General features: G+C 38.8%; 1 protein-coding gene across 3 annotated transcripts in view; it reads left to right on the top strand.

Annotated features, from left to right (window-relative positions):
* Positions 1–917: 917 nt before the first annotated feature.
* The window catches only part of FBLN2 (fibulin 2), a 171555-nt gene continuing 166472 nt past the window's right edge, over positions 918–6000 (top strand). The window contains exon 1 of one of the 3 annotated variants that reach the window (XM_068906882.1): positions 918–1016. The gene's annotated coding sequence lies outside the window, so the exon portion shown is untranslated. The remainder of the gene's footprint in view (positions 1017–6000) is intronic. The other 2 variants (XM_068906894.1, XM_009688165.2) reach the window with 2 other exon arrangements.

The following is a 6000-nucleotide window of genomic DNA, read 5'->3' as shown; positions in this document are numbered from 1 at the left end:
AACTATTTAAAATTTGAGTGAAAATACAACTAGTAGCCAAGTGCATCAACAAAACAATGGAAAAGATATGGACATGCAGTGGCTGAGATGTCAGAATCTGAAACTAGAAAGGTTTTTTTTTCCTGTGAGTAACAGTAATGTGCAGAGTCAGAGTGAAGGCACACAACCTCTGTAGCAAATTACCAAGGTGCACAAGTCTGTTGCAAAATTCCTTCACAAATTTTAACAGAGGCTGCGAAACTGCAGTTCGACTTTGCTTGCATGGAAGTTAAAGACGAGTATCGTAGCTGTTTGTATATGCATGCATATTTTATGCTGCATGAGGACTGTTCAACCAGTTCCTGCTGCAGCCAAGGATTATATAACTCCTTTTCCTCTTGCAAAGAGAGGTTGGCTTGGAGACTCTTAAGCTGCACTTTTGTCACCAAGATAGCCTCCTACACTGCAGTTTCAGGGCCAGCTTACAGCTGAAAATAGCTGTGATGTTTAACCAAACTACTGAATATGGAGATGAATATAAGCTTTTTTTCCTTCTCCCTATTTCAGGAGTTCTCAGTTTCTTCTGGTTCAAGGACCTGAGGCTGAAAAACATAGCTGTTATTGTCATGAAAATAAAATCTCTGAGAGAATGTGTGTCCCAGAGATAGGAATAGAAATCCTAATTAAGCATGAGAAGGTTGAGTTGTAGGCTAATTATCTTTTCCATCTGTTACTTAATAGGGCTTTGTAACACTGGGATTTAAGGTTTGTCAATTTTTACTGTCTTTCACTCTAAACCTGGACATCTCTGCCAAGGCTGACAATGAAATGAGCACATTAAGATAATAAATTTCCAGTAAACGGACTAAGTTATTTATTTTGGATGAGCAAAGCTACATGTAAAACTGGGGTGTGTTGTGGGTTGATTGGTTACTGGAGGTGGGAGTGCTGTAAGAGTTGAATGCTTTTATAATAAGCTTTAGTTGTGGGAACGTTTGAGCCTGGAACGTGAAAGAATGCAGACCTTCCAAAATATGGTATGTGAGAAAAATGTATGATTTAGTGTTTCCATTTCCATAGAGGAAATAGCAATACTTTGCTTGAACCAAATGATAAATTTCCTTTAAACTTAGTCAATATGATGATGAGAGAAATAAATTTCCTCTAAACTCTTGTCAAAGCAGTTAAGGGAAAGTTAGATGTCTTAAAGTAACCTGCAATATACCAGATGGTATTAGCAGAGGAATACCAGGTATTAAGCAGAGGATCATGTATGGTTTTTCCTCTTTTAAGGAAATTCTGTAACTGCCATAGAAAAATAGAACTGTTTATCTGAATCAGATTTAGTTTGTGTGATCATTGTACTCTTGTAGATGTTATTTATTCTTAGACAAAAACATGTTTGTTCCTTGAAGTAATAGAAATAGCTGAGGGCAGGGGGCAGTGCTGTGTCATTAGTGTTTCTGCATTTGAGCTTTTTGACAGCATATGGTTTTTGAAATGTATGTCCTTCAGTGTGGAATATACGTTTCCAACTGCATGTTGTAGAGAAATGTATGCGTGTGTGAGAAGCTTGCACTGCATCTTGGTACTTCTGTTATCACAATGCATTTTGAGTCCTCTGGGTAGGATTAAAACTGGATATAACTGGGAAGAGCTTTTGATATGAGGAAGAAGGCAGAATCCTAATTAGGTGTGATAGTTTTAGAATACATACATTTAAACATTAATAAGGATCAGTGTTGCTTTTATGTCTCTACTGTCATTTTTAGTACTTATGCCTGAGAAGCATCTTTTGATGTTGCATGGGATGTTTTAAAAAAAAAAAAAAAAAAGGGAGGGGGTGGAGAAGCTAAACAAATTTGTAGACTGCTAAGTTGCTTGATGTTGGAGACTCCTGAGTCTCAGAATACTGCTCAAGAGCAGTATGATGCATCTGTGATGTCTTCTAAGATGAAAACAATTAGTTATTTAGACATACAAACAAGATGCATACTTATTGTGATTCTCCCAGGAATTAATTTGATTGGCTTTAGGCAGGTTTCCCTCATAGCATTAAACAAGAGACAGTTCAGTCATGTTTGATTCGGAGTTTGAGAGATGTAGTTATGCCATGTTGAAGCCAGTGTACTGTTTCCAGTGACCCAATTAAAACCTGCTCCCTTGAAAGGGTTTCTTGTTCCCTGACTCAGTGGGATTATCTGTGCATTTAAAATCAAGGATGTCTTTATATGTGTAGTGGCAGGAGCAATCAGAATCTTACAAGGTGGAGCCTTTCAGAGACTTACGGTCTTGGACTGGTGTCATTTCAGAACACATTCGTTACACCTCTGGTTAAGCAACTAGGTAGCATAACATCAAGAGGCTTATTAAAATTAAGTTATTTAAACTTTTATTGCATTTATAACAAATTAAGTGCTCTGCAATTAAAAAATAGAAGCTGCTTCTTAGTCTATGTCTCATTACATAACATAATTGTGTGGCCTAGCTTGCTTCCAGTAAATTGCCTCTCTGGCCCTGTAGCAATCTTACCACCATCTCTTATTCAGCCTCTCTCCACAGGAAAAGTCTGAGAAAACAGGGTAATGGGAAAGATGACCAGTGTTTACAATTAGCTAATGGGAAACCCAGCTGTTCTGATGGGTTGCATAATCTTGGGGAGGAAAATCCAGTGCCTTGAAGAGAGCACTTACCAATATTCCTCTTTATGGTAACACTTGTAGAAGATGTGTTTTCAACTTGGCACACAGTCGTCTTTAAACCTTCCAATCTGTCTTTGCTGAGTTACTTGCTTATTAGAGAAGAGCCTAGCAGTTTTATATTTTAGCTGGAGGAAATCTCTTGAATGTGTGTTGAATTTGGAAGTCTGATTTGGCTCAATTAAAATGTGATTAGGTTTTCTGTCTCCATTGTAGAAGCTTTAAGTGCTCTGGAGAAACATTTAATGTTGAAGACTGGCCTGCTGGTTTTGGCTGAAATAAAGATAGAGAGAAGTATGTTACGCTCTGAGAAATTCCAGGACTCCCACTAGGTCAAAATTTTTCTCTCAACTATAACATTTCATCAAGTTTCCTGGTAACATGTCTCAATGCATCACAATCATTATTATTTGGAAATCCACCAACTTAGAATGAACTGAGAGTATTTATTATATCTGCTATATGGTATTCTCTTAGTAGAGATCTGATTAAAATTATTTCCATCCTTTCTGGTTTCAGACTGAACTTGTGTTACATGCCATTGTTTTGCTGTATGATACGTGCTTTTGACCTGATTAGTTACAGGAGTGTTTATCTGATTCTATTAATTATAATATCTGTACTCAGCTAGGCCAGATTCTGTCATTAAGTCTGGGCTAAAGCAGAAATGAGTTATACTTTGAGAAGTGTGCTTGGCATGATTAAAAACAAAACTTGTATTTTGGAGATGCAAAAATCTCTGAACTTTTCATCTTGTTATAACCAAAGGAGCTGGGTACTCCTTACAGTATCTCACTTTACGTTTTTACAAGTCCTTCTTGCTGATCTGTGTGTGGAAAGCTATTTTCCTAGGTAAAAATACAGAAAGCTTAATTTAACTGAGCTAAAGGTTTGCAATGCCCATATTCTCTGATCTAAAACTGGGTGACATCATAACTGAAATTTAACAACAGACCTTTCTTGGCTTTGGTAGAGTGTATTTGAGCAAGTTGTTATTTGAGTTGTCATTTTCAGCTCAGCCTTGAAAGAACAGTGATTTGTGTACAGAACAACAAAACCCTTCTTTTGTTACCACTCCAGTCTAAAGAGTCTGATAATATAGGAAGTTTACAGTAAAATAGGACTTCCGTGGAGTCTGAGTATACTAAATATTTTTGACTCTCTTGATATGCAGGATCTCCTAGACACCTTATTTTAGGATGTGGATGTTTCATACTCGTCTCACAAGTCTCCACAGTGAGTGGCTTGTCCATTTTTTGAGAAGCAGAGCTAGCATATTATGCGTTGCGGGCCTCTCAGCAGTTTCTTCCTGTGGTCCCACAAGCTGAAGGGTTGTCCCTGCCCTTTCCAGTGTCCTCCCTATTCTCTCCTTTTAGAAATCCTAGGCTAGCACTGGGAGATGTGTGTGTGTTTGTGCTGAACACTGCAGGTAGGATACCAGTAAGTGCTGGCTTGGATCCAAGTTTCTGAAACTCTTTGGGTAGCCGCTGCTTAATTACTTCCCAATTCCTATTAAATCGAATGGGTGTTGGGCACCTTTCCAGCTTTACTGATTGCACCTTAAATGAGTTGCTAAATGTTTTAAATTATTTGTGAAGAACTGGCTGCTGGACTCAACTCCCTGTCCAGTACTTTAGCCACTAGAGGACACTGCCCTATTATTATTTGGGAAATTAGGCGTTGCATGTTCAAAACTGCTAAATCACAGGATGGTTCTTTCTATTGGCTTCACTTGATCTCTAAGTTTTTGTTTTTGTTTTTTTAATCACACCATAACTATCCACAGTGTTGCCATGTGTTAAGATTCTACTTTAAGATTTGAATAAATGCCCAGGGAAAGATAATGTACTCAGGTGAAAGCAAATACCAGATCTTATTACTCAGTAGAAGTAATTGGAAGTCTTATTACTTGAAGAAACCGGAACAACGCTAAAAGACCCTGCAATTTTAAGAGCAGCGCATTGGTTGCTCTTATCTGTGAGCAATCAGTAGGGTCATGCTGATTGCTGCAGTCTTTTTCAGGCTTTGTGAACTTTGGCCTTTGCTTTTAAGCATTCCGGCAAGGCTTGTCTGAGAGAATAGATCACTTTGTCCAGACACACACCTCTCTTATGGGCACCTCCACTTCTGATATTCCCCATCCTCAGGCACTGAAATGGCAGTTACTGAGGCTGGAGCCAGTTGATTGAGGGAGGGGATGGCTGGGCTCACCATGCCAACCCTGCATTGCAAGAAGGGAGGAAGCAGCTGTGCGCTGGCCTTTCCTGAGCCCAGGCTGCTGTTGTCTGGCCGGGGGCGGGGGCGAGAGCAACTGTGAAAGGTGTGTGCCTTTCTCCCAAAGGGCAGGCTTGTGATGGCAGAGCTGGCATGATGCTCTCATGCTTTACCAGCTCACGATGAGGTCTCGTGCTCTGATTGTGACAGAAGCACAAGACCACCTCATGCACGGTGCACCTGACTTCTGTGCAAGATTGATATGTGAACACTTAAAGGACAGAGCTTCGCTTCCTTTACTGGAAAGGAAGAAGGTGCAATTATTATCATTATTATTATTATATTTTGTCAGAAACGTTGAGCTTCAAACCTAGGCTTTCTGTCAAAAAGTACTTTTTCCCCTATTTGTATCCAAACAGGAGAATGAGAATATAGAGAAATTTCAAGGTCAATTGATAGAATTTGCTGCTACTTTCACTTATTGCAGTATTAATTATAACCTCCTCCCTTGGTATCAGGAATATATCTAGCTTTTAGATATCATGAGTGCCTTTACAGAGGTGCCACAACCATCAAGATTACCTGTGCGTGGTAGTAGATGTTCTCTGTTAAATTCTACAACTCACTTCTATTGTATCATGAATATATTGAGTTTGGAAGCCTTTGCTCATGAATCAGATAAACGTATCCCCTCCAGGACCTGGTTATTTTCTTGTATACTGTGCACCATATGCCCTGCAGATTGGAAAAAGGTAATTTGCTGGGTTAAGTTACAGAAGAGGTTGTGTTCGGTTGTTGTGAATTGCTGAGATGTCCAAGACTGAATCCAGAGTCGATAAAATGATACTATAACCAAAAGGAAATATGATAGGCTGAAAGTATTCATCAGTCAATTCCTGTGCAGTTTCAGTAGTGGTGTACCCATGTGTATCATATAAAAACTGACTATGTTTATCTGCAACATATCTTACACTGATTTTCAGCAACTCCCTCTGTGACTGTTTAATATTCATAATAGTATCTGCTCCCCATAAATATAAGCTATCCAAAATACCTCTTTTATGTGAAAAATCTTGTATTGTTATATTAATGATGGAGATGTAAAAAA

Source organism: Struthio camelus, chromosome 14 (assembly GCF_040807025.1).
Source record: "Struthio camelus isolate bStrCam1 chromosome 14, bStrCam1.hap1, whole genome shotgun sequence".
Classification (NCBI taxonomy): domain Eukaryota; kingdom Metazoa; phylum Chordata; class Aves; order Struthioniformes; family Struthionidae; genus Struthio; species Struthio camelus.
Note: the sequence above shows the minus strand (reverse complement) of the source record. Positions and strands in the feature narration are given on the sequence as shown.